Raw genomic sequence first — 13,668 nt, 5'->3', positions numbered from 1 at the left:
CAATATTTTCTTATAAATCCACATTGGCTCTGTTTGAAAACAAAGTTTTGCATTTAGCCATAATGGAGATGCATCATCTTTTCAACCCAGAAAATAAATAAATCTCCCCAGGAAATTTCCTTAATGATAGCCACTGCTATAAATAACACTTCTTTATATAACAGTGTTACACTTGTAGTCCCTGCTCCACCCACACACACACACCTCTTCCTATTGAACTGTCACTGTTCTTGCACATGAGAAGGACAGATCATAGAGAGGCTGCTCTCTGCAGTTAGTGCTATGGAACTGTGCTCTGGTCTACAGAAGTTCTCACTGCAGCAGCCTGGGATTGGTACAGAGATAGGCCGCCAGGATGTGATGAGGGAGTCTGCACACAATACTGATCCCCGTAGCCAAGACGTCCCTGCATTGTGTGGCTACTCCATGTCCTGAATTCAGGCTTGGAGAAAAGGATTCAATTTCCAGTCCCAAATAATTTGGCCCTTCACATTGCTAAATGAGGAAAAATATGTCTAATGGATGTTCTGGTCACTTTTTGGAAGGTAGAATTAGGGAATTTTCTCTGCCATCGGGGAAAGAAAAGTCATCCTTTAAAAAATTATATTCCTTGTACCAAAGTACTGTTGGTGCATTTTAATTTGCATACAATTTTTGGTACATTCAGTCCGAATGATAATGCGCCATACATCTCAGTGCTAGATATGTGCAGGCAAAAGAGGCACATTATCCCGTGTCTTTTGGAGCAATAAGAAATTGTACAGTTTCTGGAAATTTATATTGAAGGCATTACTGGGTCTGTTCCATGTGGAGTTCTCTTCAGAGTCGGAACTTCGTCTTTTAGGGGAAAACTCGAAGAAGAGATGTTTCCCTCCTAAGTGCTGGATATGAATTACTCCATCGTCCGTTTGTACCAAAATATCTGACCTTCTGTTGAAGTAACCAACTCTCTCCAGATGATAAGGGCGATAGAATCTGATCGTTGCTGCAGACAGAATTACAGAGGTGTAAGAATCAAGCAATACAACATTTTCAAAAGTAGAATATATGGGATAAATTGTGAATCCCTCAGCTAATCACACTGTAATAATAGACTCATAGATTTTAAGGCCAGAAAAGACTATCGTGATCATCTTGTCTGACCTCCTGCATATAGCAGGCCACAGAACCTTACCCACCCTTTTCTGTAATAAGCCAATCCATGGTATTATTATCAAAACTTTCAGAGCATTGAGTATTGGTAGTGAAGAATTTCTGGGCAATCAATTTCTTTGATTCCTCTTCCCCTGATGTGACATCTCTGTATAACAACATTTCTTTTGTCAATACTGATCCAGTATTCCTATACTGGTAAAGTGGTTCTAAAGTAGACTTAGTCATAGGTATGCACTTATCTTTAAACCAATTACATAAATTCATCCTGCTTCAGCTTTGCTGTGCCAAAAGATAAACATAAGTTTCAGTGTTTTGCTGAATCAGGGTCCGAGGGAAAAAAAGGTTTTAGGAGATCCAAATGAATATAAATGTACACACACAAGTTAGAAATGTGCCATCTTTTGGTAGCAGAAAACCACTAGACACCAAAAATGCAGAAGAAAAAAACGCACTACAATTTCTGGGGGGGAGGGGAATATGTCTGCAGAAACAAAGAACTGCATTTGTTCCATGAGTAAGGGTGCGGCTTAGGAAAACGGATGTTGTGTAAACATGGTCACTCACCAACCATGCTATATTGAGAAACCCTGTGATGTATTTTCTTCATAGCATCCAAGTAAACTACTCCACCTCTGAGACAGATTCATTGTCAGGCATGAGGACACTTATCTGCTTTGCGGGACTAATTGTTAAGCAGGTTTTTGGAGCCTACACTTACACCTACACTTAATATTGCAAAAGTTAATGTAGAGTGAGGTTTGAGCATAGGGAACAAATAAATTAGTTTATTTGTGATAAAGGCAGGTGTCAGTATTTTGACAGTTTGTGGAAAAATATTTCATAGCTCTGGGAAAATATATTAAGATTGTTGTCATATGAAGAACTCTGAAAATAATTTGATAACAGTATGGGTGCAGTCTTAAAACATGGCCATGGTTGAAACAAGTTCCTTTGTGTTTTGGCTATCTGGCATTCATGCTTGAGTTCATTAATTTAGTTATAACAAAAATAGATGCTATCCACACTTAGTGAAAACAAACTAAAGCCATTTTCAGCCACAGTTGAATTTTAAACTATATTTATAAAAACACATTTGTTAAACTGAGTTAAAGACTTGGGAAGACATGGCCAAAGTTGATTTTCGATTGATTAGTTATGTTTTAAACTACTGACTCTGTACATAGAAAGATTACACTGTAATGTTTGCAGGTCATACTTTAGATCATTAAGGTCCCAATCCTGTAACACTTGTGCACATTATTAATTGTTTTGGAGTTCAATGGAACTGTTCAGGTGCATAAAGTTAAGCACTTACATAGGTGCTTGCAAGATAAAAACCTGGATTTGTATGTCAAGAATTGTATTTCAGACATTAAGGTTGAATGACAAAGCTTAAAAACCAAAAAGTCTTCTATAGCTGTAGGCACAGTTATGTATCCATAATTATATATGCAATACAAATACTACCATTAATATACATTGGCATAGACATTTAGATGCCAAAATGTTAGTGTTTGCATTTGCAATTAGTTGTGAGCTCAGTTTTGTACAAAAAGAGGGAGATTTTCAAAATCAATCCTTAAAGGTTTCAGATTTCCAATAATTAAATTAATAGTTGTTTAGATTAATATTGCCCTTATGTTAATTCACTAGTACAAAAGTAATTCATGTTCTCCTGAGCTGAGGCTGTTGTCTTTGTTTTAGGATGGTTGTAGTGTCATATGCTGATCAAGAGCAATCTGACATTAAAAGAGGCTTTATTTCATTTAAATTTAAGAATTTTTTGTTTATAGTTAGTGGCTATGCTTAGCTCTAGGATACACAAACTTTAAATGTCAGCAGGGAACTATGACTTCACCTTTTGGTCCTTTTAGGTTAATTAAACATCACCATTACATTTTTCCCAAATTGGCAAAGTGAATAACAATATTTTCATAAAATAATTATTGATAGGTAGACAGGAGTTGCCAAACTTTTGCATATACAGTCATCAAACTACATTCCAAAACTATATTTATCCCTCATCTAGCACTATAAGTTTTTGGAGTCTCACTGCGCTGCTTGAATGATTTGTCTGACAATTCTGATCTGTTGTATCAGTCACTGAGATCTGCAATAAGGCAAGAGATGCAAATAGCATCAATAGTCATTTCAAAGAAAATCCTGGCCTCTAAGAAGCAGACTATCAACTTCATTTGTTCCAGTTGTGATCACTTGATGTAATTGGATTGATTTTATAATTTGAGTATTGAAACCTTCACAAAAACATACATGTTCCACAATGAAACACAGTCAGTTCTGTTATACATTTCATAAAATGAACTTCAGGTTCAAATAATCCATGGTAAGATCAAGGTCAGACACTCTACTTTGTTTAATGACAGGTTTCAGAGTAGCAGCCGTGTTAGTCTGTATTCGCAAAAAGAAAAGGAGTACTTGTGGCACCTTAGAGACTAACAAATTTATTAGAGCATAAGCTTTCGTGAGCTACAGCTCACTTCATCGGATGCATTGAAGTGAGCTGTAGCTCACGAAAGCTTATGCTCTAATAAATTTGTTAGTCTCTAAGGTGCCACAAGTACTCCTTTTCTTTCTACTTTGTTGTCAGCCCAAGTCTATAATTCTACAGGAGCCTTGATTCTTCACATCCTTGTTGTTTTGTATTCCACTTCTTAGTGGATAATAGACTCCTGTATTTTTCACAGGATAATTCTGTTCTACAGAAAGGAAAACAAGTTTTTCATCTGGCATTTCAGAAAACATGTCCATCCACATACTTAAAAAAACCAAACCAAGCATGTTAAAGTTATACAAAACTTATGCAAGAGTATACATTTTCCAATGGCATAATCAATTTGAATAGTATGGGTTCTCATAACAAATTTTGGTGGCCTCAGAGTGCAGCCACCAACTCTTGCTGGTGCTCACTCTGACAAATTTTCCTAAAATATTTAATAACTTTAGGAAAACCAAAAAATATGCACATGTACACATCCAAAGCATTGTAATTGATTTACGTAGGGTGTCTTTTACAGACTCAATAATAAAAATCAATTGTATTTTGGTGCATCTGGCCCCTGCTGCCTCCCCCTATCTTCCCCCCATCACTCTAGTCCCTGCTAACATCCCCAGGCTCCCTATTGCTCCCAGGCCCCACTGCTCCCCACAACATTGCCCTAAGCTCCCTTCTGCAGCCTGGCACCCCATGCTCATCCTGCTCCTTGCCTCTGGACCACAGCACCCAGTAAGGCCAGCCCTCCTGAAGCCCCGCCACCCTGGGCTGAAGCGAGCCACTGGAGTCCCACAGCTGAAGCTGTGGGCAGAGGGCTGCAGGTAAGGGATGCTGCTTTGCCCCCTCCCCCATCTCTGCCTAGGTAGCTGTCGTGGCTGCAGGAAAACTCCTTGGTGGCCATGGTGGCCACATTTGAGAAACGCTGGGCTAGAAGAGACTCAATCCCGCGGAAGGGGAAAGCATGTACCTGTGTTGCCTGACAAAGAGTTCCAGGAAAAAATTGTGACTCAGGAAATCACAATTCCTCTTGTGCTACTATCCATTGCAGGGTATCTGTGGGGTAAATGGTAAATTAGTTCATTCCCTTTCCCTTTCCAGGATGTAGCTTGCTTCCCCCTTCATGGGAACAGGTTACCTAAGGCAGTTGTAGAATCCCTGTCCTTGGAGGTATTTAAGAACAGATTAGGCAAACACCTTTCAGGGATAGTCTAGACTCTAGGTATATGTAATCCTGCCTCAGCACATGGGGCTGGATTGGATGACCTCTTGAGGTCTATGTCTATGACCAGCTGTGCTACCCAGCACATATGGAGAGGCAGAACCATGGCTCCCACATTTTCTCCCCTTCTACTCCCTTCTCCACCCACTTGCTCACAGTGGGCAGGTACTGGACATACCACCTGTGTTCTCTCCCTCTGCCCCTCCCCGTATCTGAGCCATGATTCAAGAATCCCTAACTCAGTTATGCATCGGGTGGGGCAGGTGTCATGATCCCTGGGTTGGTTGCCTCTTCTGAGACCCTTTTCCAGTCCCCTGAGTGCACCCCTTTCAAGAGACAGGCCCATGCTTCTACTTCTCTCTGGGCTGGGATCCCACAATCTAATCATTCCCCGACTGGATCTCTGGGTTACCCCTCCCTGGCTGCCAACCATGTTACCAAGCAGGTTCAACTGGGCTTAGACGCTGCCAGAGTTCTCCTTCAAGGTCCTGTGGTCAGTAATAATATGCAGTTACACAGAAGAAATTTCTGCAAAACCAAGTATGATTTGGTACAGAGAGCTGGGAGAAGAGAACTTAAAAATAACAAAGTGACCTATACCTATATTGTCTTACCTCTGCTTGGTATTCTCCTCAAACCCCTAGGTAGATATGACTTAGCCTTGGTGTCCTTTGTTGTCTCTAGCCAGCTGCAGACCCTATCTCTCAAGTCTACGTGTCATTCTCACTGCATGCTGCCTCTATATCCAGGTCAGCTTCCGGCTGAGCTGATCACTTTCCCCCTCCTTTTCTTCTGGGGGCATCTTTTTAACCCCTCAGGGTCTTTTAATCTTAGCCCTAGCCTTGGGAAGAGAAAAACATTCTAATCTGAATGGTGCCAGCGGATAGGTTCTTTTCCCAATGATAGCCCAGCCACTGTTATCTTAACTCCTTTGAAGCAGATACCTGAGTGGCTATCTTATCTGTGTCTTTGTTTTACCCTTCCTGGGTTCCTTAACAACCTCATTTGATTGGACTATGCATTCAGGTAGGTAAGAATGTGAAACTGAACAGAAGCAAATGCATCCGATGAAGTGAGCTGTAGCTCACGAAAGCTTATGCTCAAATAAATTTGTTAGTCTCTAAGGTGCCACAAGTACTTCTTTTCTTTTTGTGAATACAGACTAACATGGCTGCTATTCTGAAACCAATAATAATACAGACACTTTCCCGAGTTCACGGGCAGTACTTACTCTTGAATGCACCTCTCTACAGCCACATTAGACCATCTAGGCCAGGGGTGGGCAAACTACGGCCCAGCTGTTTTAAGCCAGCCCGCGAGCTCCCACTGGGGAGTGGGGTCTGGGGCTTGCCCCACTCCAGCGCTCCAGCCAGGGTGCTGGGTTGGGGGCCGCACCACGCGGCATGATCCTGCTCCAACACTCTAGCTGGGGGCTGCTCCACACGGCTCCCAGAAGCCCAGCACAGGCCCGCTCCAGCTCTTATGTGCTTCAATGGCTCCCTACGGCGCTCCAATGGGAGGTGCAGGGGTGGTGTCTGTGGATGGGGCAGCGTGCAGAGCCGCCTGGTCACACCTCCATGTAGGAGCTGGAGAAGGGACATATCTCAAGTGGCTCCCAGAAGCAGTGGCAAGTGCTGCTCGGAGCCTGCACCCCTGAGCCTCTCCCCAAGCCCCAACCCCCTGCCCCAGCCCTGATCCCCCTCCCACTCTCCAAACCCCTCGATCCCAGCCCAGAGAACCCTCCTACACCCCAAACGCCTCATCCCCAGAGCCTGCACCCCCAACCAGAACCCTCACCCCATCCCACACCCCAACCCCAATTTTGTGAGCATTCATGGCCCGCCATACAATTTCTATTCCCTGATATGTCCCTCAGGCCAAAAAGTTTTCCTACCCCGATCTAGCCCATAGCGAATCATCCAACATATGCCTCGATATACACAAAGGAGCTGAGTTACATGCACTCATGGGCCGTATCCTGTAGTCATTATTGAGAGGGGAAAAATCAAAACCTTTAATTGACTTAATTTGGAATTTTGCCTTAATAAGGGCTTCAGAACTATGCCCTATGATACGGTTCACCCCTATCACCGCATCATTCAGCTACCCACTGAATATTCCCATAGACTTTGTTGAGAGTCCCACACATAAAGAAGACTAGCAGGAGATCAAGCCTGAAATTTTAAGAAAATGCAGTGTTTTTTTAAATGCAATTATGAGTTACCTTTCATCGCTGTTAATACAGATTACTCACATGGTAGTTTAGAACAATTAGCCTGATGATAGGGATCCATTGTAATGTAAAAGGAACATCTTAAAATATATAACCACAGGTCTGTCTTTGCTCATCTAAGCTATTCAAAGAAATTTTACCATTTAAATGAAAAGTTTGTGGGTTTGTACTTTCAAGCTGTGCCTCATAAACTGTAATCTTCCATTATAATTAGACTAATTGCTTTAAACTACTATGTGAATGAGGAGTAAGAACCATGGTAAAAAGGTAATAGACTAAATTAAATCCTAGCCTAACTCCATTGACTTCACTGAGTCAGAGTCATCGTTGGTGTAATTCCAGTGTATTTACCAAAGTGCTAGTTTCTGTGGACACCAAGACTATGTCTACACAACAACTAAACACCCGCGGCTGGCCCGTGTCAGCTGACTTGAGCTCACTGGGCTTGGGCTATGGAGCTGTTTAATTGCTGTGTAGATGTTCGGCTTCAGGCACTGGGACCCAGCCCAGGCCTGAGCCCACACCTGACCATCTAAACCATAGTTAAACAGCCCCATAGCCTGAGCCCCATGAGCCCATATCAGCTGAAATCAGCCAGCTGTGGATGTTTAATTGCAGTGTAAACATACCCCAATAGACCTAAATTCTCCCCCTGCATTCAGGCTTCTTTGTGCTCTGCTGCCAGCACAAGATGACCCTCAAGTTGAGTAGGTATTCATGGGAGATTAGCCAGCATAGGGTGACTCTCTAGTCCTGGATAGGAGTCAGTAGAGTGGCTCCTGTGCCACTCCACCCTCCTGCTAGTATAGGGGGCATGGAGTGGCCAAGACTAATTGCAGGCATTATAGTGATCACTCAGGTTTATTACTTGCCAAATGATAACTTGCAGTGATCTCATGATTTAGCAGCTGGATACCCAGGAAGAGGATATGAGCCCCTGCAACTGCTAATAAGTTTTTTCTCTTACTAAAGTGACATAGGAGCTCTTTTCATTCTTAGGGTCCTAGTTTCACATTCCAGTAAAGACAAATACTTTTGATAATTTAAGAATCGTATATAGCATTTTAAATACAAAAAATATAGGATGCAAAACTTAGTCTAGGAAGTTGAGTACAAGACAGAACATGGGGGGATAATGACATTAGACTGGGGGAGAGAAAGGAAAATATACCCAAAGATTTAATGGTTGCAGGTTTGGCATAGTATGTCTTGTTAGTTTCTTTTGTGTAGTTTAGAGCCGTATCATGGGAGTGTGGGTCATTGTTGGAATGATTCTAAAAAAAAAAAAGTTTTGGATTTTTTTTTTTTTTAAGAAGGATCATGATACCAACACCATGTAAACCTCTCTTTATGCTTGGTGGTCTGAGTAGAACATTTCCTGTTTGTTCATAAACAACTTCAGTATTTTTAAGCGAGTGTGAAGTCTGGAAGAAAGTAGAACAATGATGATATTTTCTGCTATTTCTTAGGAATCGTTTTGTATAATTTTTAATCATTTTTTTCCAAGCAGAATTCCACTGGTTTGGTGAGTGGCTGACAGTGTACCGTACATGCAAGAGGCTCAGAATCAAGTCACTTCCAAGAATGCAGCCTTCTGGAGTCTTTAATGTGCTATTTCTAAAGAGGTATTACATTTTGGCAGCAAGGGTGCACAATTTATACTGGATACAATTACCAGTTTACTGTGAGAAATGATTATCCCATGAAATTGCAGGTTAAATTCTTTTACATCCTTCTTGCCCTAAACTTGCATCAATCATATAGGTTTATGTATGGTATTGTAAGAAAGAGAGTGGGTCTGCACTACTTCCTCAGGCTTGATGTCCAAATCCTCCTTCCCTGCCTTCTGATATCTTACTAATTCTTTTGATATTGTGATACATCAGGCTCAGCAAAGTGTCCCACTTCACCAGTTTGACTTGACAAAGACGCCAACAATCCCTTAAATCCATTAGCTGCATTTAAATCTGAGCAGCTGTACTATGAGTCATTTCAGGACCAACTAATTGAATAAATGATTGTAATTGTGCTCAGCTGAACTAGCACATCCTCTGTGAAATCCTTGAGCTCTTCACAGATAAAGCCATACAAGTTAAGTCAGCTATGGCAAAGGCATAATGTTTAGCCAGTACCTCTACTTCAAGACCATTTTTGAAATATGTAGTACAAAGTCTCTGGACTACCACAACTGATGTCCACAATTTCCACATATTTTGTTTTCTAGAGTTCAGACAATGACCTACAGGGTAGTATTTTTGAAGGCTCTTAAATCACTTCTGTACTTTGGCAAATTTTATGCCATCTATATACAGAGTGAGAATTTTATACCCCCAGAGCGGCTGCATAAGTCTCCTTCAATGCCAAGCTAACATTAGGAAATCTATAGAAGCTGTTCTTTAGGGTTTTGGCAAGACTTGGAATGATTTCTATAATGTTCTGCGGTAACAACCATTCATTTGAACCTTTGTGAGGCAAAAAGGGCCTCAAAATGGCACATGATTGGCACTTTGGAGTGCTCCATTTCAAATTGCAATGCCCCAATTATCCCTGGCATTGAAATGTTAGTCAAATTGCACAGCATGCCTCATGGTGTGTCCGTTTTTGGGCGGGGGGGGTAAGAGTTTCAGTGAGATTAGTGGTGAAAGGTGATAAATTGAATGCCAGCTCTAGTGACCTCTATTTATGCACAGAATAAGTACAATATGGTTGGCAGCAGATGTCCTCCTGCCAATTATTTATACTGCAGTAGTGCTTAAAGGACTCTGTAGGGGATCAGGACACTAAATCAGTGCTTACGTGGGGTGCAGGTGGGGGAGGGGTTTCAAAAGTGATCATAGACCCAACAAAAATACAAATAAATCCCAACAACGTTATTAAGTGGCGCACTTTAAGCCCTGTTTTACCAAAGCTGCTGCTCCCAGATTATGATAGATCTTCTCCATCTTTTTCAGACCACTTTAAGTACTGTACCCAATGTACTAGACATTGTACACATATACATAATGAAGAGACGGCCCCTGCTCCAAAGAATTAATAGTCGAAATAAATATGACTCAACTTGACCTAAACCCTGAAGGAAAAACCTACATAATTTAACAATAACAATTCTCTGCATTTTTAAACCATCCTAAAATAATTATATACCTGCTATATAATCCAGTTGGATGGTAAAAAAAATACTTAAAATTAATCTCTATTAAATTCTACAGCTCTTTAGAGCAATTCCTATTAAAAGTCATTAATTTTCTAAAGAATCGTATTGGTTTCATCCCTATTACATTCTACTGGACTTTTCCAGTCCACCTCAGGGAGGTGAGGATGTAGCTGAATCTCTAGAGCCGATTCAGCCTGGTCTGTCTGTTGAGGCTGTCAACAAGGGCACCATCTGTGATGTGGACACAAATAGCTATTGTGAGTGAACTATTTCACCTATAGGTCACTGTAATGGGTTGCCCCAAACCCTTTCCTATCCTATCCAGGTGTGGCGGTAAGAGATTGTACCACGCCCAAGGAAGTCGATAAACCTTGTAACCCATCAATTGCCAGCTTGCCTTTCCTGGAAGGAAGACTGCCCAGCTGTACCTACAAACAATAGGAAATGAAAGGAGGAAGCAGTGTCAGTCCGGGCTCCCTCTGGACAGAGTTGCTTTTTATGCAAGTCTGGAGGAAGCCCTGGATGGCTGGATCCCAGTGTGTAGCGATAGCCAGGGAAGGTTCTTGGTCCAATATAACAAGGCAAAAGATCCAAGCGAGCCTGATAAGCCCCTAAAACAAGTTTTACCTATAAAGACCTACTTTACTGTTAATCAGTTTGTTTCATGTTCTCCTGACATATAGGAACGACCAAAATTGTTTCCCTGCAGCAAGGGGAAGTCATTTTATAAACTAGTCAGACAACAAGAAATTGATCTGTTGGACTAGGTAGCATCTGTGAGTGAGGATGCTGTTTGTTATTTCTTTGTGTAAGGACAATGAAGTAGTAGTAAGTTCCTTGTTCATCCTTGTGTCCCACTCTTCAAGAGCTGTGGTTGGTCAAATGAACACCTTCCAACCCGCTTTAATCAGAGTTACGAAACATTAAAATTTTTTATTTAAATCCATGTTGCTAACAGGACATTCACCTATCATAATCCTGATCACCTTGCTTGTATATTCGCAAAAGAAAAGGAGTACTTGTGGCACCTTAGAGACTAACAAATTTATTAGAGCATAAGCTTTCGTGAGCTACAGCTCACTTCATCGGATGCAAGTGAGCTGTAGCTCTAGCTTATGCTCTAATAAATTTGTTAGTCTCTAAGGTGTCACAAGTACTCCTTTTCTTTTTGCGAATACAGACTAACACGGCTGCTACTCTGAAACTTGCTTGTACATTGTATCCTTTTCCCCCAACCATGGTCTCTCTTTTATTTTTATATATATAAATATATATTATTAAATAATATATATTAAATAAATATATATATATATATATATATATATATATAATCCCAGTCTTCACAGCGGGGACCAGGTCTTCTTATATTTCTACAGGAATGGCACTTTAGACCTATGACCCAAGGACTTCTTGATGCCAACTGGCTGAAGGCACAGGGGTACATAAGTATTATAGGAATCTCCTACGTTTGATATCTACTTACTAGTCCACCAAAGAGTGTCATGTAAGGTCTCTAATTGACGCCTGTGTCACACTGGTCACCATAATTATTGTAAGATGAATGTATGGAAAATATATAAAGTTATGTATGTGTACTAAAAAATTATGTTCTCTAGGTCTGCAAGTTGAGACAGGTCACCAAAAGGTGATCCACATATCCTGGCAGGCAGGGGGAATAGATACTTATCTCACTCTAGCTGGTTAGATGCAAATTGAATATTACATGGTTCACAATGGATGCCTATTTACAGTCTGAGCGGATTGCAGAGGTTACAGGGGAAAAAACAAATAGCAGGAGTTATCCTGTTTAGGGATAATACAATTAATTTTGAAACTATATCTCTGAGACCAAGCCACCAATGGGCTTGATCTTGTGAGAAAGGATCTCAGCCAACCTGACTGAAAACACTGGGAAAAAGACTTGAGGTAAGTTCTTTTGTAGGAGATCGGGGAATGCCTCGTTAGTTAAGTTTAAGATCTAGAAAGCATATTTTGATTTGGTTTTATATATAATCATTTGTTTTCAATATTCTCACACTGTCACTTGAATCTCTGTTCTTTGATAAGTTTATTCTTGTTTTTACTGTGTGTTGAGTATTAAGTAGAATGGTGATCCTGAGTTCAATCTTGCAAGCTAGGGTGTACTGTTCCTTTGGGGGTTAGACAAACACCTTTTTAATTGGGTTGCCAGGGCTGGCATTAGACTTGCTGGGGCCTGGGGCTAAAGTTGAAGCCAAAGCCCAGGGGCTTGCAAGCTAGGGTGTACTGTTCCTTTGGGGGTTAGACAAACACCTTTTTAATTGGGTTGCCAGGGCTGGCATTAGACTTGCTGGGGCCTGGGGCTAAAGTTGAAGCCAAAGCCCAGGGGCTTCAGCCCTGGATGGCGTGGCTTAGGTTACAGGCCACCAGCTGGGGCTGAAGCCCTTGGGCTTGGGCTTTGGCACCCCTGCCCGGGGTGGCGGGGCTCAGGCTTAGGCTCTGGCCCTCATGCCTGGGGCTGCAGGACTCAAACGGGCTCAGGCTTTGGTCCCCCCCTTATGGGGTCGTGTAATAATTTTTGTTGTCAGAAGGGGATCACAGTGCAATGAACTTTGAGAACCCCAGTCTAGATAATACTTAGTCTTGCCATGAGTGCAGGGGACTGTACTAGATGACCCCTTAAGGTCATTCATATTCTATGAAATATAAGAATTCTGTGAGTGTTCAGTGGAGCAGGGGCTGAGCACTCAAGAGGGACACTTAGAGGCTTTGGAGGCTGATGTGTGCCTATCTCCAACCTGTACACAGAGAGTAAGGCCCATGGAGGCCTAGAAGGCAGTGCTTGTGTTGAAAAAGGCCCACGGCCTCAGGGAGCTGATCTACAGCAGGCACAGACAAGATTTCTTCATGCTAGGGGAAAATGGTGGTAAAGTACCTCACAATCCTGAATACCCCTGGGAAGTGTTACAAGGCCCATAGACACTTCCACAAAACAAACAAATAAAATAAAAAAGTGATTTTATTAAATCCAGAAAGTAGGATTTAAGTGGTTATTGAAGTAATAGCAGACAGAACAAAGTGAATTACCAAGTAAAATAAAATAAAACCTGCAAGTCTATGCCTAATACAGTAAGAAAACTGGATACAGATAAAACCTCACTGGAGTTCCAGTAAGCTTCCTTTTACAGACTAGGCACATTCTAGTCTGGGTCCAGCAATCACTCACACTACCTGCAGTTACTGTCCTTTGTTCCAGTTTCTTTCAGGTAGCCTCTCCACCTGCAAGGATATCTCTTGAGCCAGCTAAAGACAAAATGGAGGGGTCTCCCACAGGCTTAAATAGACTCTCTTTTGAGTGGAGACCCCTTCCTCTCCCACTGGGTAGAATTCCAGCTGTAAGATGGAGTTTTGGAGTC

General features: G+C 41.6%; 1 long non-coding RNA gene across 1 annotated transcript; it reads right to left on the bottom strand.

Annotated features, from left to right (window-relative positions):
• Nucleotides 1-3,747: 3,747 nt before the first annotated feature.
• Nucleotides 3,748-5,704, bottom strand: LOC122459380. The gene is made up of 3 exons (XR_006280034.1): nt 5,501-5,704; nt 4,635-4,720; nt 3,748-3,872 (listed from the first exon to the last, which is right to left on the bottom strand). It is a non-coding gene; the product is annotated as an uncharacterized LOC122459380 (long non-coding RNA).
• Nucleotides 5,705-13,668: the final 7,964 nt, after the last annotated feature.

This window comes from Dermochelys coriacea, chromosome 3 (assembly GCF_009764565.3).
Source record: "Dermochelys coriacea isolate rDerCor1 chromosome 3, rDerCor1.pri.v4, whole genome shotgun sequence".
Taxonomy (NCBI): domain Eukaryota; kingdom Metazoa; phylum Chordata; order Testudines; family Dermochelyidae; genus Dermochelys; species Dermochelys coriacea.
Note: the sequence above shows the minus strand (reverse complement) of the source record. Positions and strands in the feature narration are given on the sequence as shown.